The 24,786-nt window shown below is 43.6% G+C and overlaps 1 long non-coding RNA gene across 3 annotated transcripts in view; it reads right to left on the bottom strand.

The window, feature by feature from the left end:
• The window catches only part of LOC142664876 (uncharacterized), a 155,483-nt gene that overhangs the window by 29,693 nt on the left and 101,004 nt on the right, over positions 1 to 24,786 (bottom strand). For all 3 annotated transcript variants that reach the window (XR_012851399.1, XR_012851400.1, XR_012851401.1), the window contains exon 2: positions 12,061 to 12,199. This is a non-coding gene — a long non-coding RNA (uncharacterized LOC142664876). The remainder of the gene's footprint in view (positions 1 to 12,060; positions 12,200 to 24,786) is intronic.

Genomic DNA, 24,786 nt, shown 5'->3' with positions numbered 1-24,786 from the left:
CTAATTCAGTGGTGGAGCATTTTTAAGGAAATCTTTTTAATTACGAAGTTTCTTTAAAAGCCTTACTGTACATCTAGGATGAATTTCAATGACCTACAATGAATTTTTACAAGTCGGAGAGTATTAAATCATTCTGATGGCTTCACTTTGATATTCACAGGTAAAAATTATTTTGAGTTCCCCATAGATTAATCCTAAATCAGAGACTTTGTTTTGTCAGAGTAAAGTAGCTTCTACACAAACGCCTGGACTGTAAACCTGTCAGGAACATCTTCATTTTTGGCTTTTTTTAGAAGTAATTGTAGGGCTGCATCAGTCTCCATTTCTCACTGGTTCAGGATGTCAGGACATATTTTGATATATTGTGACAATGCTGACAATAAACCATAAGGAACGTCAGATGCAGTTAGTTGTACATGCTGGGTGGGTGGTTAATGTCAAGCACTATATCCGTTCTTTCTTCTCATTGTGTCTTTTTGAATTAATATAATTGTTGCTTTTAGCTTATTTCCCCCTCCTCCGTTTGTATATTGTTTTCCTTTATTTTTTTGTCAAAAATTGGACATCCTTAGTCATTTCTCAATTATATATCACAATAAAAGCTCTGGAGTATAATACAGGATGTAACTCAGGATCAGTACAGGATAAGTCATGACACAGTGACTCCACCAGCAGAATAGAGAGTGCAGCTCTGGAGTATAATACAGGATATAACTCAGGATCAATACAGGATAAGTAATGTAATGTATGTACACAGTGACTCCACCAGCAGAATAGTGAGTGCAGCTCTGGAGTATAATACAGGATGCAACTCAGGATCAGTACAGCATAAGTAATGTAATGTATGTAAACAGTGACTCCACCAGCAGAATTGTGAGTGCAGCTCTGGAGTATAATACAGGATGTAACGCAGGATCAGTACAGAATAAGTAATGTAATGTATGTACACAGTTACTCCACCAGCAGAATAGTGAGTGCAGATCTGGAGTATAATACAGGATGTAACTCAGGATCAGTACCGGATAAGTAATGTAATGTATGTACACAGTGACTCCACCAGCAGAATTGTGAGTGCAGCTCTGGAGTATAATACAGGAGGTAACTCAGGATCAGTACAGGATAAGTCATGTAATGTATGTACACAGTGACTCAACCAGCAGAATAGTGAGTGCAGCTCTGGAATATAATATAGGATATAACTCAGGACCAGTACAGGATAAGTAATGTAATGTATGTACACAGTGACCACCAGCAGAATAGTGAGTGCAGCTCTGGAGTATAATACAGGATATAACTCAGGATCAGTACAGGATAAGTAATGTATGTATGTACACAGTGACTCCACCAGCAGAATAGTGAGTGCAGCCCTGGAGTATAATACAGGATGTAACTCAGGATCAGTACAGGATAAGTAATGTAATGTATGTACACAGTGACTACACCAGCAGAATATTGAGTGCAGCTCTGGAGTATAATACAGGATGTAACTCAGGATCAGTACAGGATAAGTAATGTAATGTATGTACACAGTGACTCTACCAGCAGAATAGTCAGTGCAGCTCTGGAGTGGGTGGAGTAGGACGTGTGGAGAGAGCTTCTGAGACTTCTGTGCAGGCCTTGGATCCAGGGACTTTCCTTATCCTATCTGCCCAGGCCTCATACCATCTGCCTGGGCTTGGAAAGTACCCTGAGGGGGATTCCATCCTAGGATGGAGCCTCACACCTCTACCTCCCGGAGCATGCCAGCGGGGGGTAGAGGGTCATCCCAGCTGGCTGGGAATATGCAAACGGTCGCTGGGGTGAGGAGATCATCTCGGGGCAAGGCTGTCCTGGCTCCCCCTGAGGCTGGAACCCTGGATAAGGGTATGGAGACGCGGTCCGGCATGGTGATAGAGGTTTTGTTTTCTGGAGAAGGACCTGCACTGTCCGGACATTTGGATGACGGTCGTGTGGAGGAATGGGGACAGCTGAGGACCGGAGAGACGGTGGAGAACTTCAGCTCCCGTATAGCTATGCGGTTGTAGGAGTATCGGGACCTCAAGAAGTCGCTGCAACGGCTCCGTGCGGACTTGGCGGTCGCCAGAGGAAGGGCTGCAAAAGCCTCAGGAGGTAAGAGGTCCCGATACCGTTTTAATGTGAAATCCTTGTTGGAGGAAATAAAAGAAGTGGAAGAGAGACGTGAGGAGATTGTGGCAGGCGGAGGGGTGTTTGGAGAAAAATTAAAAAACGAAGAGAGGTTTGCCGAGATGGCAGCACCTATAAAAATAGAATGTATGGAGGAAGACAGCAGAGCCCCAGACACAGCAAATGAAAATGTGGTGGAGACAATGGAGCATGAGAATGTAAAGTCCAGAGAAGTTACAGATTCTGAGGCACCCAGGAGCAGTGAGGAGGAGGAGGGTGGACTCACAGCTGGGAATAATCAGGAGTGTTTTGAAACTGACAGTGAGCGGCCTCCAGGTATACTCACTCAGATCCGTAATGTGGAGTCGCCGGTATCCTTCCAGGGATTTTGTTTCGGTGCGGAGTTACCCGCAGAGGAGGAAAAGGAAAAGAAAAAAAAATGTAAGAAGAAAAAAAGGGAAAAGGAAAAAAAATCTGCTAAAGGTTCATTTAAACTTGTGTATACAGCAAGATCCTTCCAGTGCTCTGAGCCAGATGAAAGTCAGGATCAGGGCACAGGTCCCGCAAGACCCCCAGCTCAAGCCTCTGCAGTGGGGCTGGAGCGGGAATGCGGGGAGAGTGTTACGGGTCCGGCATTAGAACACGTGGTGGTCAAAATGGCGCAAAGGCGCCAACCCCTGCAAAGGGGGCGGTACTGGTTTCCTGGTGACGCCAGGGGGTGTGTCCCCGTGTTCGGTGAATGGCGAGCCCGGGAAACTGGTCTTTGATGCGAGTCAGGGGTCGGGAGAACGGGTAAACCAGAAACCGGATGTGGTGTCTGAAAGCCGGAAGTCTGTCGGTGTCGCAGTAAAGCCGTCAGACGTTCCGGACAAGGGCGGTCACAGAGGGGGCTCCGGCTCTGTTGGCCACTCCTCTGTGGGAGGGGGGAGTGGTCCGGCGCTGGAGGCGGCTCCAGTGACGTCAGTGGCTCCTTCGTCCGCATCGCTGAAAAGTGGTGTAGGCGAGAAGGGGGCTGCTGGCCCCTTTCCCAAAAATGTTCCGCGCATAGAACAGATGGAGGTTAATGAGGCGGAGGGCACAGCGGGGACACCGCTTATAACATCTGTTGGCGTCCCTGCAAAGGTGCCTGATGATGCGGAGACTGAAGCAATGTCTAATCAAACAAAATATAAAGAAAAAAATGCATAATATAGAACCAGGCCTGGCCAGAAGGATGACTGCAGGGGGACCTGGTGGGTTAAATAAAAAAGTTGCGGCTGTGGATGTGGAAACTGCTGGGGGTATGCAGGTGTCTGTAAATAAAGTTGCTGGAGTGTCTGCTGGTAATGGGATGTTGAGTGCTGTGTCTGTAGGTGGTGAGGTGGTGGGTGGTGGGGATGGGGTATCAACCAGGGGCAATTGGCCTTGCGCTCCTCTTGCTGTGACATCCGGCAGGTCTTATGCTGGTGTGGCAGCGGGGGGACAGCGGGCCCACCCATCTTCATCCTCAAGGTCCGGGGACGGTAACTTGCAACAACGTCTCTTGGACGCTTTAAGAGAGGGAAAGCAAACCCTAATCATAGGGGGAGTGCAGAAGGACCTGTCTTTCTGGATAGACAGATATGGTCTAAATGCCTTCCGAGAGCAACGAGGAGATCAGTGGTCGCTCCCAACAGCCGGGCAGGCTGTAGCCAGGAGGAATGTGGTCCGTCTCCGGTGGCGTGGCAATGATGCGTACCCTCCCAGAAAGAGGGTGGTGGAGCTGCTGCTGGGGATGGGCTTCAAGGCGAGTGACATCTTTGCCTTGATACATCCTCATGGCTCGGTCGAGTTTGACATCAGCTTTGTTCACCTAGGGGGCCTTGAGGTCTTCTGGGGGAACTACGAGCTGATGAAGGACGAGCCTGGCTGGCGAGACTTTGCTGCACAAGCAATTTCTCGCCAAAGTGGTCCCAAGAGAGTGACCGTTCTTACCCGTAACGAGTCACTCTCTTGTATTGATATCATGACCTGGTTGGGAAGGTACGGAGAGGTAGTAGAGATGCCACGGAAGAACATGGATGAGTTTGGCATCTGGTCAGGGGCTTGGACGTTCATGGTTAAATTAAAGCGTCTGGGACAGACGGTGTCCCACATACCATCGTCTGCTTTCCTGGGAAGAGATCGGATCCTTGTCTTCTACCAGGGGCAGCCGAAGTTGTGTCACCGGTGTGGCGACCCCTCACATTTGAGTGCAGGCTGCAAGGTGCAGAAGTGTGCTCATTGTGGGGGGATTGGTCATCTAGCCGCATCGTGTGACCGTATTCGCTGTGTGGTGACTTAGGTCACCCGTTCAGTCGGTGTCCTCGCTCTGTTGTCAATGCTTGTTCCAAACCTGCAGAGGATGAGAGGAGGGAGGCCTCCGTGGGTGAGGGTGCGAGCAGGGACGATGGGGCACAGGGGCAAGGGAAGAATGCAAAGAAGGGTCCCCCTTCTCGCCAGAGAAGGGCGGATAAGCGAAGGAAGGAGAGGATTCGGAGGGCGCTCCAGGAAACTGGGACGACCTCTGATTCGGATCTGGATGCCCCCCCTGAAGCTGATGCCCCTGGGGAGGCCGAATTGAACGGGGAGATGAGGAGGATCCAAAGGGAGCAGGGGGCTGAGGACTCTCAGTCCTCCCACTATGAAAGTGTGGGAGAGGAAGAGAGGACTCGGCCTACAGCAAAAGGGACACCGGGCAAAATCCAAGGGCCAAATACATCTGGCCCCGCCCTGGCCCAGGAAGGTAAATCCTGTACCCCCCTGGTGCGCTCTACTGATCGATACCATGCTCTCGTGGACATTCCAGCCTCTCATACTAAGAGGGAGGGCATGGTAGGGCACCCTAGAGTCGTTGAGCCTCCCCTGCTGCAGGGGCCGTTGCCCCCAGAGGGGGAGGTTGACCCGGAACTTGGGGATGAAGATGGGAATAGGGTGGTGATTATGGACTCCTCAGTTTGCAAGAAGCGAGGCAAAGAAGGGGGGTCCTCATCAGATAGAGGGGGGGGGGTGGGAAGAAGAAAGCCGTCTAACTCAAACATCCATGATGGCGGCACCCACTCCGTTGACGCTGGCATCAATTAGCGTTGCCAGCATTAAGTCAGATAGGGCGAGATTTGCAGCCTTTGATTTTCTTGGCCGAGTTGAAGCCGAAATTTTGTTTTTGCAGGAGACCAGGCTGTCACTTTTGGCAGACCTCGTTAAATCTAGGAGGGAGTGGCGACGCGGGCCCTCCTACTGGTCTCTTGCGGCTGAGCCCTATAGCGGAGTGGCGGTCCTTTTCACCGCACCGGTAACATGCCGACGGATGATTGAGTTAGAAATGGGGAGGTGCTTGATCTTAGATGTCCTCATGAGGGGACAGGAATTAAGATTAATCAATATATACGGACCCCAGAGCAAATGGGACCGTAAAAGTCTCTTCATGAGGATTAAGCCTTTCCTTTTTTCAGGTCGACAAGTTATCTTTGGAGGGGACTTCAATACTGTCGTGAGGCCCCGAGATAGAGGAGGTTCCGGAGATAAAAAATTGACCTATGATAGTGTAGCATTAAAAAATATAGTTAGCGATGCTCGCCTGGTGGATATCCACATCAGGCATACCCCAGGCCACTCGGGTTTCACCTATCGTAGAGGTAGTTGTAGGTCTAGGATAGACAGGTTTTTTTTGAAGGAGGAAGCCATCTCTTCACCAGTGTCCGTTGTTGAGGTGGAGTTCTCCGATCACTGTATGATTATTTTCTCTTTGAACATTGCAGAGTCCCTCCAGATGGGCAGAGGTATATGGAGGCTGAATTCTACTCTCTTGGAAGAAGCGGAGATAAGACAGGCCTTTGAGGATTTTCTTCAGAGCCAGGTACCTTTGTTGGATCTCAGTGGTACTAAGTCTGAGTGGTGGGAGTTGTTTAAAGTCCGGGTGGCAGGATTTTTCCGCAGGCTCTAGAGCCTCAGGTCCATGAGTAGGTACCGCCTATATCAGGAACTGAGGAGGAAACTCGAACATCTGGTCTCAACCGGGGGTAGTGGGGAGGAGATCTCCGTGGTGAAAGCTTTGCTCAGGAGGTGTCAGTATGATAGGCACACATCTTTAGTTCTTGAGAGGGATTTCGGGAGGTACCGCTCGCCCGACCCCTACAGGAACTGTAAGATGTCAGTGAGTCGTAAGGTTGTGACAGGACTGATTGATAGTACAGGATCTCTGAAGAGATCCAAATCAGGGATCTTGGAGGTCGTCAGATCCTTCTACTCGCACCTCTTGGGGAAGCAAGATCCAAACCGAGACGAGATGTCGGCTTTCCTGGCTGAAACCATCCCTGAGCCAGGGGTAGACCCCTCTCTCGGTGTTTTGATAGACTCGATCAAGGAAGAGGAAGTGGGATTGGCGATTGATGGGCTTGCCTCAAAAAATCGCCAGGGCCGGATGGCTTAACATCCGAGTTTTATAAGACTTTTAAAGGAACCCTAGTTCCCCTCTTGACTGAGGTGTTTAATGAGTGCCTTTCCTCGGGTACTTTGCCAATGTCAATGAGGAGGTCGGCCTTGATCGTTTTATCTAAGGGTAAAGACTCGACCCGTATTGAGAATTGGCATCCCATAGTGCTGCTCAATACGGACAGAAAGGTTCTCGCAAAGGTGCTGTTTAATCGGCTGGTGATGTTTGCATCCCGGCTCCTTTCGCCGGTCCAGCATTGCTCTGTTCCAGGCCGCAGCACATTTAGTGCTGTCCTCAGTGTCAGAGAGGCAGTGGAGGAGGGAAATTCTGGTCGGTGGGAGGGGTACATCCTGTCCTTGGACCAGGCCAAGGCTTTTGACCGGGTGGACCACGAGTACCTCTGGTCGGTCCTTCTGAGGTACGGCCTACCGGGGGGGTTTGTCAATTGGCTACAGACCTTATACACTGGGGCTGAGACTTTTGCGCTGGTGAACGGTTGGGTTGGAACCCCCTTTGCGGTTGGGTCTGGTGTCCGCCAGGGTTGTCCCTTGAGCCCTTTGCTATATGCGTTCGCAATTTATCCTTTTCTTAAAAGGATCGATCGTGGGCCATTGGCGGGAGTTGGGGCCGGCCTGGAGGGGCCGGAGGCCACTCAGAGGGTGGTTGCATACGCAGACGACGTCTCCATTTTTGTCTCCTTGAGAGGGGAGGCAGAGTGGGTGATGTCGGAAGTGGAGCGTTACTCATTGGCATCTGGGTCCAAGATCAACCGGGATAAGTGCAAAAGTCTCTGGCTGGGAGGAGGAGATCCTGGTTTTGATCTCCCGGACACCCTTCCAGAGCCTCAGGGGTCTGCTAAGATATTAGGAGTCGAATTTGGCCCGGGTGATTACCCCAAGAAGAACTGGGAGGATAGGCTGAATCTAGTTGCCCAGAAGGTCGACCAATGGAAGGGTTGGTCCTTAACCCTGAGGGGAAGGGTTCACTTGGCCAAGGCCTACCTGGTGCCCATGTTGCTTTACCTGGGCAGTGTGTGCATCTTGCCAGAACCTCTCTGGACTCGGGTCTATAGCCTGTTCTTCCAGCTGTTATGGGGGAACAGGCTCAACCTAATCAAGAGGGAGGTTACTTACCTACCAAGGACACTAGGCGGATTAGGTATGGTTAACCCGGTGGTGTTCCTAGTGAACACCTTTGTTAAGATCAACCTGGCAAACCTCTGGCAAGAGAGGGCTCCTTGGTGGATATCCTCCTGCAGGGGGTGGTTTCGGCCTTTCTTCCAGGAATGGGAGAGAGGAGGGCAAGTGAAAGACCTGCGTACACCTCACGGACATCTCCCGGCTTATGCCACCCTGGCGCTGAAGATTGTTCGCCGGTGGGGTCTGGAGGTGTGGGAGATCAGGACCATGTCGAGAAAATTTCTTGACAGGAGGGTCCTGATGACCCACTTCCAGAAGCCCCTGGCGCTCAAAGACTGCCCAAGTAGTGACCTCGGGGTGGGATTAAAACTTTTAAATTCAGCGAGGATTCCCCAGAAGTTTTGGGATCTGGCTTGGCGTTGCTTCCATGGGAGACTGTATGTGAGGGGCAATCTAAAGTGCAGAAGCTCTGATGATCGGGATTGCCCCCGGGAGGAGTGCGGCGGAGTGCTGGAAAGCATGGAGCATTTCCTGCTTCATTGCCCTTTCAATACAGAGGTATACAAAAGGGTGGGAGCCTCCATTGGTTGGCCAGGCCTAACCAGCCTCTCCTATGCTGGGTGGGCCTATGGAGTGTTCGGAGACCTCGGTGGTAGGGACCATTGCACCTTGTTTCTAGTCAGTATAGTGGTCAGGCACTTTATGTGGAATGCACGATGTCTAGTTTCTACCCAGAAGAAAATCCTCCTAGTGGATGAGGTTGTTAGCAATATCATGGGTGACCTGGTGAAGGTGCATTCTTTGGAGGTTGGCAGATTGGGAGCATCCAAAGCCTCTCGTCTTTGGAGGGGCTTTTCCTTTTGGGTGCCTTAATGTGTCTGCCTTCATGAGGGAGGGGGGATCGTCACCGGTGCTCAACTGTAGGTGGGGGTCTGCGTTCCGCTGAGGCACCAATAAAAAATATAGTGATAGGGCTCGGAATAAGGGAAAGGTGAGGGTCAGCATAGGGTCAGCTTTCAATAGGGTCAAGAAAAGGGCTAGTAATAGGGTAAGGAGATAGGGCAAGCGATAGGGAGGGTGCAGCGGTGGACGTGGTACCTTGGCCTCTGGGGGGGAGCTGGGGGGGGGCTTTCCCTTCTCTCTATCTGGTGATGGACTAGGTAAGCACTGGAAGATTTTTGTTTTGTTTAGGATTGAAATGGCAGGAAAAAGGTTTACAAGCGACCGAACTTGGTGCTTTCGGGTACGGTGTATTTTGTATATGGTTTGGTATTTGGACAAGTTGGTGACATGTATTGTATTATATTGTAGAAATGTTGTTAGAATAGGGATAGACTTAAGGGGGTTAATAGATAGGTGGGGAGGGGGTCGGGGGGGGGGGGTGGTTTGCCTGACCCAGCCCCGGACTATGCGGACATGGGAGGACATGGGGCGGGGGGCTGGGCTGGGGTGTTGGGTGTGGTGGTGGGGGCCAGCATCTGGACTATGCGGATGTGAGAGGACATGAGGCGAGATGCTGGCTGGGGTGGTGGAGTTTAGGTAAGAAGGGTAAGGTTAGGGAAAGTCAGGATGTGTATAGTGTGATTAAAAAAATTAAAAAAAAAATTAAAATTAAAAAAATATATTAAAAAAAATAAAAAATAAATTGGGATTAGTATTATTATATTTTGGATTGTTTTTGTTATTATTATTATTATTATTATTATTTTATTTGTTGTTATTATGTTGTTTGATTATTATTATTATCATCATTATTATGTTGTTTCTTTAGGCCCTTGGGTGACGCGGGTCGGGGGATTTTCTGTTAGTACTTTTGATTACGTTTATATGATGTTTGTATATATTCTAGTTATTGTTTAGTTTCGGATGAAGTATAGATGTAAGTATATAAGAGTGGGGTGTATGTGGCCGGGTCTGGTATAGTTTTCTCTTCTCATATACAGAGATGTATATAAGAAAATTTGTTTATAAGAATTTGGTTGTGACTTTTTGGTTATATGGAATTAGTTATGTATTTGTTTTTCAGTTTATGTTTTGTAAATTTATATAAAATAAAGAGATACAGGATATAACTCAGGATCAGTACAGGATAAGTAATGTAACGTATGTACACAGTGACTCCACCAGCAGAATAGTGAGTGCAGCTCTGGAGTATAATACAGGATGTAACTCAGGATCAGTACAGGATAAGTAATGTAATGTATGTACACAGTGACTCCACCAGCAGAATAGTGAGTACAGCTCTGGAGTATAATACAGGATATAACTCAGGATCAGTACAGGATAAGTAATGTAATGTATGTACACAGTGACTACACCAGCAGAATAGTGAGTGCAGCCCTGGAGTATAATACAGGATATAACTCAGGATCAGTGCAGGATAAGTAATGTAATGTATGTACACAGTGACTCCACCAGCAGAATAGTGAGTGCAGCTCTGGAGTATAATACAGGATGTAACTCAGGATCAGTACAGGATAAGTAATGTAATGTATGTACACAGTGACTCCACCAGCAGAATAGTGAGTGCTGCTCTGGAGTATAATACAGGATGTAACTCAGGATCAGTACAGGATAAGTAATGTAATGTATGTACACAGTGACTCCACCAGCAGAATAGTGAGTGCAGCTCTGGAGTATAATACAGGATGTAACTCAGGATCAGTACAGGATAAGTAATGTAATGTATGTACACAGTGACTCCACCAGCAGAATAGTGAGTGCAGCTCTGGAGTATAATACAGGATATAACTCAGGATCAGTACAGGATAAGTAATGTAATGTATGTACACAGTGACTACACCAGCAGAATAGTGAGTGCAGCTCTGGAGTATAATACAGGATGTAACTCAGGATCAGTACAGGATAAGTAATGTAATGTATGTACGCAGTGACACCACCAGGAGAATACTGAGTGCAGCTCTGGAGTATAATACAGGATGTAAGTGTTTCTATGTGTTTAATCTCATGAAGACTTTACCAAAATGTAGAAAAGTGTACAATATAAAATATACGTAAGGAAATTATTTATTTTGGTGGACCCTATGAAATATCTAGATTTTTTTAATTTAGTTTTTAAGGACAGCATTACACCTTAAACACAAGGACGTTCTTAAATACCATTCCCTCTGATTTCCACGAAATAACTCAGTGTAAAATGTTTTGCTGCAATGACAGATTTGACCTACAATTTGAGCCGCTAAGTATATAGAGATCAATTTGACAAGTTGAAATCTTGGAGATTTGAGATTGAAAACTTGACGTGAACATCACTGAAACGAAAATGACCTATAAGGATTGTGTGTCTATATTGGAGTCCAGCACAAAGTGTCTTTTACACAATGACAGACCCCGGCCTAATTTAAAGGGAAATACGGAGCTGATTAATACAGCTTTGTAAAATGAAATGTCAGCACTGGACTTCTCCTATGTTTAGTAGTAATATTCCCAGATCTTCTGCCCTTGACATGTAATTGCAAACGACAGCTTTAAAGTGAATGGACACCAATTTGTTTTCTCAACATATAAAGGTCCGAAATTCTTTGCCGATTAATTTCTTCATCTATCTTTATAGCGGCCAGAGCTCCAATTACAATGCTTCTAATCCCCTGTATAGACCTGCAGTCACTACTAGGTGGAGCATATTGCATACTTACTGCATACAATTTACACTAAGCTCCAAAGCTCCCCCTAGTGGTGGCTATAGGCATCCAGAAATATATAATTTACCACTATGGCTAGACAGGGGATTTTAAAGGGGGTTTGAAGCAATCATATTGTTATACTTTTTGGGGGTGGAAGTGCTTTTGATGCATTTATAGATTTAATTAGAACTGCAAAATGGAGTTGCTTACATTGAAATATGTTTTACCTGGACACATTGAAAAGGCTAGGTATTATTTTGCAATATTTTTTTTTTCATTGCTCTAATGCATCTATAATAACAAATGAAAGAACTTTACAAATTGTCTTGCATACTCTTGAATACAATTCCCAAAGGAAATTATATTTCCTATAGCCACCACTAGGGGGAGCTTTAGAGCTTAGTGTAAACTGTATGCAGTAAGTATGCAATATGCTCCACCTAGTAATGACTGCAGGCAGCCAGAGTTATAATATATAATATATATATGGGCATCTACAGATGAGTGAAGAGTAAGAGTAAGCTCCTAGTTATGAGGAAGACCCTCCCAGGCTAGAGGTTTTTCATTTTTGACGTTTGCTAAATTGAATCATGGCCTCAGATTGGGACCTAATTAATATTAGAAATGCTGATGGTAAATAATGTTGTCTGGAAATGCCCTTTAAATCCACATCTTATAGAACAATTCATGTGCTCTAAATGGAAATCCGAGCTTTGATGTATACCTGACATTACTGCTGTTCATAGTTCCCTCAGGAGTATTTCCATCCATTAGGGATTGTTATTACATCCTACCAGTAGGTATTTTTTAAAGGAGAATGACCATTCAAATCCATTCCATTCCCACTGCATTGTGCATTCGACCTATGAAGAAAATAAACAAAATAAAAAGTTATAGGTTATTGCTATAGATACAGAACACTGTGACTCAACATAGGTTATACTCGTTGGCAGTGGTCTCCAATCTGCATCTTTCCTGCTTTTGCAAAACTACAATCCCCAGCATGCCCTGACACCCATAGGCTGCAAGCGCATGCTTGGAATTGTAGTTTTGCGACAACTTCAGAGACTTAGGTTGGAGACTGCTCTATGGTTTTTGCATACTGAATGTGTGGGTATGGTTAGTATACCCAGTCCTTCATAAGGGTGTATTCACACAGTGCAGAATCATAATGCGAAGAGCCGCAACATCATTACACTGCTGTAAAACACTGCAAGACCGCACGTGATTGTAGTCATGGTTTAAGAAAAGCGCAGCCGCGGTAAAACTCAGGCAGAAATACCACATATTTACATACGGTTTTGCTGTGGCTTCACGGTGGTGCAGTAAGGGTCAGTTCGCACGTAGCATAAATACTGCGGATTTTCCGCAACTTATTTAGTTGCTCAAAATATAGTAATATTGTAGCAGCATAGCGGGTGAGATTTGAACAAACCTCATCCACACGGTGCGTAAATGATTAGCGGAAAAACCGTATCGCTTAGAAATTGACCTGCGGTGCGTTTTTTAATCGGCAGCATGTCAATTGTATTTGCGTAATTGCTGGTTTTGTGTTGTGGGTTTTCACAATTGAATTCAATGTGGAGGTAAAACAAATAGCAGATGTTGGGATTTTTGTGGTGGAAAAGCTGCGATTCTGCCGCAAGAATCGCAACTCAGGAAAAAAAAATCTTATACTTACCCAGAATTCTGTGCTTTTTCATCCAGGCCGGCCTCCTGAGATGACGTTTCATCCCATGTGATAAAACGTCATCCCAGAGCTTCAGGATGTCAGGACGTCGTAGGGACGTGTCGCCATGGTAAGTATCCATTTTTTTTAGCAAATTTTTTTCGGTTGGAATTCCCTGCGGTTTTCCTTTACACAGCGCATCCGCCCTGTCTGAATATAGCCTAATAGTGCAGCTCTCCGTTGCTGCACTATTCCCCCCCCCCCCCCCCATTGTGTCTGACGCTATAGGAAAGGTCAACCTGGTTTTAAGAACATTACAACAAACACCCCACATTAAAGGGGTTTTCTGAGATAAAATGACTCTGTGTTAATGCATGCAATTTATTAATGTAAATACATTTGTAATATACTTTCATTTTTCAAATTGGCCCCGTTTCCAGATCCTGCCGTGGGGAACTTGACGGGTGACGTCACTCCCTGGCCGCTGTGTTGATCTTCAATTGTTTTCCGGGTATACGACACGTCACTTGTGACGTGCCATGTATGACCTGTTCTGCTGTACAGCCCGTAACGCGCATGCGCGGTCCCTGGTGTTCTCGCAGTCCCTGCTGTTCTCGAGATAACAAGTGACGAGTCGTATACCCAGAAAATAATTGAAGATCAACACAGTGGCCGGAGAGTGACGTCACCCGTCAAGTATCCCACGGCAGGATCTGGAAACGGGGCAATTTGGAAAATTAAAGTAATTACAAATTAACATAGTCATTTTATCTCGGAAAACCCCTTTAAATCATAGTCCAGCATCCCATGAGGACCGCATTTTCTTCCTGCTCAGGATCTCACCAGCCTTTAAGGGTCTTAATAGAATTGTGGAAAGTATATCCTGTCATAGATCTTGTTAAATAAAGTTATAAACACTTGAAACACAAAAAGCGTAAAATATTGCCGATAAGTTCAAAAATACTTTTATGAGTTTGGACGGTGGTATATTGGAAGTGTGGAGTTTAAAATGAAAGCATATAAACCTGTTTTATTGAGGAGGAGACGTTAACCTCTAGCCGCCTCCGGGCAGGAAGACGCATCCAACTGATGTCTGAGAACAATCCAAAATAACAATGCATGTTGCTAAAATGATGAAGGAAATTGGTTTTCTATATTTAATCACATATCAAAGTGATAACCGTAACATTTCTGGCAACATGTTGTTATAGGAGTTGTCTGATTCTGAAAACTCATTTTTAAATACCCTATTAGGACACTCTGATTATAGACGGGGGTGGGGCAGGGTTGCCAACCTTCGCTTCAGTAATCTCTAAAAATCACGGATAGACCCAAATTTTTACGGACACATTACAAAATCATTGAGTATGTACGGTGCAGTGTGCTAGGAGTGACTGACAAATCACAGCCCCACTTCTAGCTTTCCCATGCTAAGTTAGCGTGGAAAAGATGCAAGTGGTGATGTGATTGGTGAGTAGCCCGACTCACTCACCATTCACTCCAGTATCCTGCCGCCACCCCAACTCTCTGCTCTGCCTGACGTCACTCACATTTAGGAGCAGAAGGAGGGCAGACGGAGCCAAGTGAATGACATGGTGGCAGCGGTCTGAGTGAGGTTGGTGCCAGCTCGGGAGTGGACCAGTCCAGGTGACTCAAGTCAGGTGATTGGACTGGTCCACTCCCAGCACCGACCTCACTCGGACTGTCATTCACTTGGCTCCATCCACCCTCCTCCTGCTCCTAAATGCACTTGCCGCGGGCACCGGAATACTCTTCCCTTGTTTGCACTGCGCATGTACACTTTTGCGCATGCACAGTGCAACGTTTCGGAGGATGGAGACTAAGTCAGGGACAGTGCTTTTTTCTTCCGAACACTACAGATGGTTGGCAACCCTGGGGGAACCCTCATCCATTACCCGGAACAGATAGCCTCAGCAACTCAGAGCATCTCACTCTCTGGAGGATCCGGCATGTCCATAAATTAAATGCGTAGCCTATTGGAGCCATGTAATCTTTAATTTCTCCTGTGGTGGCGCTGCAGGAAAATTGAACACATGCTGCCAAGTTCTCTCACCGTTTAGAGCTGGGGCTTCCTGCATCCAGGGCAACTACTGATCAACTTATCATTGGGAGACCAATATTATAAAATGGGTTTATCCCTTTAATCTTAAAATCCCTTTCATTTTAAAATGTATCTAGAGTTACAGAAACACTAATAAATGAGAAGATTTTCCTAAAATACTTGATAAGGCTTCTCTTTCCTCTGTGTTTTACCTCCTCATCACTAAGGGTCGGATTGATGAATTAAAATTTTTATTTGCACTATTTTCTTTTTCCTTTGGTTACATTTTTGTGTTTTATACTTGCTCCTATTTTGAGGGCGATCTTTTCTTATAATTATGTTTCTTTTTGATTTCTCACAACTTGTTTTTTTTCCACTTCATCTCCGCTGCTGTCTGGTGCATCTTAAATGCTGATATATACTAGTACATTTTTAATAGATTTTTAGTACATACTTTTATTACTCCTTTTTTTTTGTTTGACCCATTTTTGATCTTTGTCCCTTATTTATTCATATATATATATATAGATAGAGCAAAAATCAGGCAGCACTCCGTTTGTAAAGGTGAAAAAAAGTGGGTACTTTTATTGTCCCATAGGCAACGTTTCAGCTCCTTCCTCTGAGAAAGGCTCCAGAGGAAGGAGCTGAAATGTTGCCTATGGGACAAAAAAAGTACCCTCTTTTTTTCACCTTTACAAACGGAGTGCTGCCTGATTTTTGCTCTATACGTATTTGGGATCTTGGTCTATCCCTTTGGGCTTGCACCCGCACTATACCGGTGCTGCTGAATCCATTTGTCTATCTATATATATATATATATATTTATTCTTAATAGTCATCTTATTTTTGCTCTTCTTTTTCATCCCCACCATGGTGTTCCCTATAAAACTTTAATTTAATCTTTTTAATCAGTGTAGTTTAGACTTTTTTTTTTTTGGACTTTCTTATTGTTTTTCTCATCTGTTCTTCAGTACCTCTTTAATAGACTCACCTTATTATTATTATTATTATTATTTTTATTATTATTATTTTTATTATTATTATTTTTATTATTATGTTTTTTTAAATGTTTATTTAAAATTTGACAATACCAACACTTTATTGGGTTCCCATATTTATTTTTATAAATTTTTTGGTTATTGTATATTATGCACAAAAAAATAAAAATAAAAATAATAATAGTAATATTTACAGGTTGGGGGTTCGGGTCCATTGGAACTGAATTCACCTAGAACAGAACAATTTCTATTTCATTGTACTTTTTATTTTATTTTTAAATCTTTCGAGGTCATGGTTGCCAAATGGATCAAGGATCAATAATTGCATCCCGTACATTGAACATTTTTGTCTTATTGCGGTTATGTCATACCCAGTGTACTGGTATAAAAGCTCCTTTTACACATTCCTCATATGTCTTACAGAAAATGGCATTTAACAAAGCATAAAATGACTCGATTTCATTAAAAAGTGGTTACAATGAATTTCAGGACTCACCAAATCCACTTTGAGATTAACATCTGTTTGAAAGAGCAGGGACAGATTTAGCTGCGGAGCTGAGCCTCTTTTGGCAGCTGGTGTGCATTTAAAAACGACTTATTTATGTTCATGAAGATCAGTAAAATGGATCAATGAATACGATAGTTTTTGATGAATTACTGTTGCCAAAAAGTGTTAGAAATTAATTAATATATTTTGAACAGAGTCTCCATGATCATGTCAGGATTCACAATGGGAATAACATTTTGTTGACATTCTCTATAGTCATTTCTTGAATTGTTGTCATGTACTGTAACTATAATATGGGGGCATACGCTCCGTCTATAGGACAGAAGGTTTCTACACCAACATAGAAGGGGATTCTTTAATGTAATGTCTCATGGTTAATACTACAGTACTAGATTATTGGAGATGGGTCGTAGATCCAGGGATTTATTCAGATTGTCATATTTGTAGTTTGGGAAGGATTTTATTTTTTTCTAAGATAAGGAAGAATGGCCACTGCCTAATTTTTTTTTTGTTTTTTTTTGCCTTCCTCTGGATCAACATTGCAGCAGAATGCCAGTTTAAATATGCAGATCAATGGAGTAAGATGCGCCTAATTTATTAAGAGTGGTATGCCTCTAAATAAATTAGGCATATCTCTGGCAAGCCGGGCATTAGAGAGCCAGATCAGCCGATTGCGTTACAGCTAGGGGCAGGTTTGTGAGAAGTAGGAGTGGGTAAATGGCTGTGAGATATATATATATATATATATATATATATATATATATATATATATATATAAAGAATTCTATGCAGCTGGCATAGACTTGCACCATAATTTACGCCAGTTTATAGCATAAATTATATTAAGTATATTGGTGCCCTTCCGCTAAGCTATGCCCACCTTTTAGAAAAGTGCCATAGAAAAGTTGACATTTTCCCCACTGTCATCTGAGCAGTTGAATAAAGGAACGCTAAACATAGAGAACTACACAAGAAAAGTAAAAAGATCCCCTAAAGAGGTTGTCTCAGGGTTGACATTGATGGAATATTTCTGGCAGGAGTCCGACCGTGCTGACCTACACTGATCGCTTGGAGGAGGAGCTATCAACACTAGGAAAACCCTGTGCCACTTTGTCTTTTGTCCACTCTGCTCTCTCCAGAGACTGCGTGTTCAGCCACTGACAATAATGGACCAACCATGGAACCTCCAAAGAATGATGAGCAAAGTAAAAACGAGATAAAGTGGGGCAACTTTGATCTAGTGATTGAAATATGAAGTTCTGTCCTAAGACAAGTCCTTTCATCTCCTCCTATTCTTTGATACTTTCATGTCTCATATTACAATCAAAGCTGCTTTCTTAGGACACATATATAATTTTTTATATACCTCTTACAGCCATTTCCCCACGCCTTCTTCTCACAAACCTGCCCCTAGCTGTAAGGCAACTGGCTGCAGCAGGAGCTCTCCCCCACTGCTCTGTCTCTAATGGAAGACCAGGAATTCTAAGCCCCACCCACTCAACCAGCTGTCTGTTAAAAAAGGAAAGGCATCAGGAAGAATATAAGGCTCTGTTCATATTCACATCACTTTCTGTTCCATCGGGCGTCCAATGTTTCTGACAGCAAGAACAGCAGCGCTATTTTTGCCATCAAATTAATGTCAATTTGATCCATCGGGATTCATTTTAAAATGGATCTGTCATACCTGTCATGGGTCTGTTAAGAACGGAAACTATGTTGGTAGTGTGAACAAAGCCTACCGTATGCCTACTCTGCTACATTTCTTCAAGCCTGTTTATTTCAGAATTTCAAGAGCGGCAGAATATTCTACAGACAGAAAAACACCATGAGCCAAGTCAACTTCTGCTTACTATTATCATTCATTTCTAGGATTAGTGTTTTCCCTTGAAGGACCAAGCCTACATTTCTGGTCCTAGCAACTCATTGTAGGTATGTTCCCCTTTTGTAATGTGGGAGCCCGGTATGATGTTCCACCAAATAATAAGCCACGGTTAGGTGAAGCGTACGCGTGTTAAGTGTTTAACAAATATTCCATGCAAGAGTACTTTACAATTACAGCTGTCAAACAGTTCCATTGTGTAACCGAAAGTGCAGCTGTCGCCACCTATTATTCATACATTAGAGCCGTCCATCGGCTGGGTGCTATAAAGTCACAGATGACTGATCCTCTGCAGTGAAATGTTTTCTCTGTTTTTGTTATGGATTTTACATATTCTTAACAGCAGAATTGTAAAGATACAATGTACTAGAAAATAAAAGTAAAATAAATAAATACATTTGAAATAAATAAAAATGGAGTAGGAAAAAAAATTTTGTTCATCGATCCCTGGTGTTACTCATTGTATATAATATTGCTTTCCTACAAATAAAGAATGTGTAGAAGTAACAACAAAGATTATTGGGAGTCTAGAGAGTGGGTTACTTAAAATAAATAAATATATAATGTAAAATAAAATATAAGGATAAACAAATGAAGCACCTCATACACAATATTTACATCTCTAAGGCCCCATGCCCACTTCAGGTTTTTCCTTCAGGGTGCTATCTGTTGTTGTCACTGTCAAGCGTGCGGCCGTTCCATCAAAAGTAGTGCAGGTCCTACTCCTGCCCGTTTTTGACGGAACAGTCTCGGCCTTTGCATTGAATTTGGTCCGTGAAAGAACGGGCTGCACACGGAAGCCATCCGTGTGCAGCCCGTGTGTGACGGGACCGTCACTAACATCCGTACAACGGCCAACGGAACTGTGCATGAGGCCTAAGTAGTTCCCTTGTGTTTAGTCCTTTAATTAAGTTGAGATGGGCAATGCCATGGCTTGACTGCCACCAAACACAATCACCATCATGCTTTGAGCTAAACAAGTAACTCAAGTGATACAGTCTTGTTTCTATGGAGGTGCATAGGGTCTTCAGACATCATGTCCATAGCCAGTCAGATCTCCCAGTGTATATGGACCCTTGGGTGAGTCACGGTGAGCCCCTGTCTACCTTACTATTGGCTTGACAGACATCGAGCATATTTTACCAGAACGCCATCGGTCATTCCTTAGTCTAGTGGGGCTTGAGATTTGTAGAGCTTTCCTAGTGATGACATTGGCCTTACTAGCCAGTTCATCTAAGATTAATCAGGTTTCCTGACCATGACCAAACTTCCCATGAACTTTGGGCATAGAGGGGGCACAGGGCTTTGCATATCTTAAGTCACACATTTCTCTATCTCATATATATCTCCCACTCTTCTATATTAATCCCTGAGACACTATAATAAGAAGGTGAAGGCTTGAGTGTTGAACTATGAACTGTGGTCAGTGTGGGATTTAGATGTGGAAGTTTCCTAATACTTTTAATTCATAAGAAGTCATAACAGATGGCTGCCATCATAGTGGATCTCCCAAGCATCCTACTGTACCAAGAGGTCCAAGACTATGAAGGCATCTCCTAACATCTTGGAGGACGATGGTGGAGGTTCTAGCAGAGGTCCTCAGAATATACTGACAATTTTATAAGGTAATAAAGTATCTTCTTGGGTGTAGACTGTAATATGAAGGATGTTTCAGGTACAAGTAGGATAAGATTGATAACGATCGCTGTAATTTACCATGAAGTGCTGCAGGAACCATTGGAGGTAACCACCGCACACTGATAGTCCTTGTAAATATATCCAATTACGCTGCAATGTAGTCACGCCACTAATTATAAGGCGTGGAATCTTCTAGTAAATTATAGTATACATAGAAGGGAAGTAATGATTTTACTTGTTTGAAATAGATTTCCAGGTAATTAAACATTTAGACCAACGATTCCAAAGTAAAGGTTTGATTAGACTTAAATATACACACATCAAATGAAGACGTAATACAGAGAAGGGCGTTAATAGCGGAGGAGACAGACAATCAAGGAGGAGTTCAGCAAAATATTGGATGGCGACCCCCTTTACATATCTATCTATCTATCTATCTATCTATCTATCTATCTATCTATCTATCTATCTATCTATCTATCTATCTCATATCTATCTATCTATCTCATATCTATCTATCTATCTATCTATCTCATATCTATCTATCTATCTCATATCTATCTATCTATCTATCTATCTATCTATCTATCTATCTATCTATCTATCTATCTATCTATCTATCTATCTATCTATCTATCTATCTATCTATCTATCTATCTATCTATCTATCTATCTATCTCATATCTATCTATCTATCTATCTATCTATCTATCTATCTATCTATCTATCTATCTATCTATCTATCTATCTATCTATCTATCTATCTATCTATCTATCTATCTATCTCATATCTATCTATCTATCCATCTATCCATCTATCTATCTATCTATCTATCTATCTATCTATCTATCTATCTATCTATCTATCTATCTATCTATCTATCTATCTATCTATCTATCTATCTATCTATCTATCCATCTCGTGTTATTTTTCATAGTATACAAAGTAACAACAGAGCCAGAAAATGGTCGAGCTCCAAATAAATTCTCAGTACTGTCTTCGGCTTTAGCTAGAAATTAAACTAAAAAAATTGACAAACTATTTCAGGGAAAAGGGGGGATGCACCAGGGCAATTGCCTTATTTTCCCTCCCTATAATTCCTATTAAAAAAGGATAAAGTGGTATGAGTTGTATCTGTATGCATCAATAGCCCACTGTTGACAATATGGCTACAAGGTTTATATTGAGATTGTGATATTAATTTGTTATTATGGGCATCTCTTTTGTATTATGCTCCCATTTTCTGTGTGTGTCCTCCTGCTTATAACTAACATTGTATTTCCTGATTGATATTGTGTATTTGATTGTTGACCTCACACTCGCTGACCTCAAATTGATCCCGTGACGCCTCATTTATAATATATTTATATTACATTTCTATTACATTTGCTTCTATGCCGGTCTCCCACCTGCTAAGGATCCAGTGAAGCGCAATGGCTTATAGCTACTATGCCTCATGAGTATGAGTAACATATCACAGCATTGACTGGGGCTCTTAACTGCACCTTTGTTCTGTGATCATCATGTCCTGTGACAAATCTTTTTTCTTCTATAGATTCATCTCAAGCATCTTTTAAGCAGACGTCAAATCAAGCCGGCTCTATGAACATAATGAGTGCAATCTGCTCTATTGGCTGCACAGTCTCCGGATCCAAGTTGAGTAAAGCCTCGTTGGGATCTGGTGGAACGAGAGATTCTCAGTAGGAGTTCAGGTGACGGTAATTGAGTGATGGTATCAGGTCAGCATGGACCAGAGTCTGATGAAACGTTCCTGAAGATTTCAGGCTGTCATGAAGGCAAATGAGGTTCCTACCTTAGCAAACTTTCGATTGCCCCCCTGTCCCCCCTGAGCATTTACCAGAGGGCAATCATAGTAAATAAACACAACTAATGTGACTAGACCCCAGATCAGACCACAGATCAGACCCCTGAGTCAGACCACAGATCAGACCCCAAATCAGACCCCTGAATCAGACCCCAGATCAGACCCCTGAATCAGACCACAGACCACCAAATCAGACCCCCAAATTCAACCCCGTATCAGACTCCTAAATCAGACCCCAGACCACATCCCTAAATCTGACCACAAACCACCAAATCAGACTCCAAAATTAAACCCCATGTCAGATTCTTAATTCAGACCCCAGACCAGACCCATAAATCTGACCCCAAAATTAATATGAATCCCAGATCAGCCAAAAAAAATAAAAAAATTGAGGCTCCTCTTGCTTACCTCTCCTTGCTCCAGCCTCCGCTTCTCTTCAGGTCCTGGCACACAGGCTAGTCCTAGTGTCAGGAACTTTCATACCAGGCCCTGAAGAGCCTGATATGGCAGGGGGGCTTGCGGGCTACCTGGACTATCGGAAGACCGTTGCGACCTCTACAGTTACGCCATTAGTCCCCTGGATTCCAGTTAGATGGAATGAGGAGCAGAGCTGCAGTCCTAAAAATTACCATAGAAGGCACATCGTGAATTCTTGGTAACACCATAAGTTTAACCAAATGACAAACTCAGCTCTCCTACATCTGTATATTAATAAATGGCTGTGAATGCAGCGAAAAGACTCCAGCGCTCCTGAGACCTCTGAACAGTATGTGGGTGGTATTCTAGGCATACAAATTAAGAGGAAGGCAGAGTAAAAATGTTTTCCCAGTCCATCAATACTACAAGTCCTTGAAGCTAAAGAGCAGCACAAAGTGCAATTCTGCTTTTAAACGACCTCAATTAACTCTACACATTTCTATATGATAATAGTAACCATATATTAAGCATACCAGACTCTTTAATGCATATTGAGACATTGCATAAAGTCATTATGTAGGATTCCTTAGCATTACTAGTGCTCCATAAATTAGTATGTTCCCCATTTGCTGAGCATAACTGAGCTATTATCAAAGATGCAATACCTGAAGCCTCGGCCATTTATCTGAATTGTTGCTTTTAAAATAAACACATTGCATTTTAATCTTTCCCGACGCATTGAAATCACAATTAGCATTTGATAGGAACTCAAACGCCAGAAAAAAAGCCGAGCCCCGCGGTAAAGGAGCTCAAAAAACTCAAATTTTGATTATCCAAATGAAATTGACTGCAAGATATAAGGAGTTTGTTATAATCTCTGTAGTGCTCCACGTGTAACCAGACACTATTAAACATCAGTCACTTCAGGAATTATTTAACGTAGAAGAATGAGACACGCCGGACACATTATGGAGATCGTCACTATTCTCACTGCGGGTTGTCGGGCAGTGTAAATGCTAAATATTGTATCATGCAGCATCATAATGGTAGAAGGAGCAATTTTGTATCTGAAATAATAATAGATGAGGACAACTCCTGTACATATTCTCTATTAGGACATTTGAAGGTCATAGATCCCACACTTGGCACCTCCTCTGTTTTCCAAAGCAGAGATCTACTGTAAGGCCACATTCACACGAGTAAAAAATGCGCGTTAAATCCGTCCGTTGCGTTTTGCATGTGCGCTTTGCGTGTGGCATGTGTTTTTCACGCACTCGCAAGCACTTCTTTTTATTTCAATGTAATTGATGTGTAAGACACAGACTTGTGCATCCGTGTGCTGTCCGGGGTTTTCACACACTCATTGACTTCAATGGGCGGCTAAGTGCGTGGAAAAGCATAATTATAGGACATGCAGTGAGTTTCACGCAACGAAAACACGCATGTGTGAACGGCCCCATTGAGATCAATGGGTCGTGTCGGCACAGCAACGTTGTTTCAACGCCCAGCACATGGACGAGATTCACGCTCGTGTGAATGAGCCCTAGAAAGAAGCTCGAGCTCTGGTCGACCATGGCATGGCTAAAGGAAGGTAGTAGTCACAAGCCAGCCATGGAGTTAAAGGGGCTCAAAGACCCCTCCACCCAAAGGCAGGACAAGCTCTGATGGTGCCCAAGGTGACGTTATTAGAAGGTGCTCCCCTCGGTCCTGGAAGTTCATCATTACACCCTAGTTGTTGGATGGACAAAAATATATTTAATTGGTACCTGTTGTCCCTTTCCACACCGATCCCGACTGTTCTTATTTATACAGGGAAACACTGATGGGTAAAAAAAAATAGCCTTTTTTTTATCAATAAATTGCTTCTCTTCCCCCCTCAATTGCACCCTAGATGACCACCTACTCTGCCATCTCACCGTCACACTCCTGCCTCTGCCACATGAGAAGACACTAGTTTTATAAATGGCACCTGGTAAGTAGGGGACCCTGTTATAGATTTTGCACTGGGGCTCAGGAGATACAGGTTTCACCCCAACTCAGCACGGCCATGTATAACATAATCATCCATTCTTTTGTATCGGTGCTATGTAATACCAGTCTTCGCCAATTATATCACCTCAGTGATAAGAACTGATTGCTGCCCTCAATGTTTACAATGTAAGCCGGTAAAGTTGGATGGGGCTTCAGGCTGTAGTGATCTCCAAATGTATACCGACATATGCAACTGTGTGCCATACAATTGCATATGTTACCCATTGACTCACATTAAAAAAAAACATGGCGGGTGGTATATGTCTACAACCCTTTCAATACAGTTGCGCATACTGACCAAACCCATTCCAAAAGGGCACTCTTATGGCATATATCAGGCCCATTAAGGACTGCTGGGCATCTATGTTGCGAGAATAAAGCCATAAATTTGCTCTTAAACTGTAAAAAAAAATTCCTTAAAA

The sequence above is a fragment of the Rhinoderma darwinii genome, chromosome 12, assembly GCF_050947455.1.
Source record: "Rhinoderma darwinii isolate aRhiDar2 chromosome 12, aRhiDar2.hap1, whole genome shotgun sequence".
Lineage (NCBI taxonomy): Eukaryota > Metazoa > Chordata > Amphibia > Anura > Rhinodermatidae > Rhinoderma > Rhinoderma darwinii.
The sequence above is the reverse complement of the archived record's forward strand: the minus strand, read 5'-3'. Positions and strand labels throughout refer to the sequence as shown.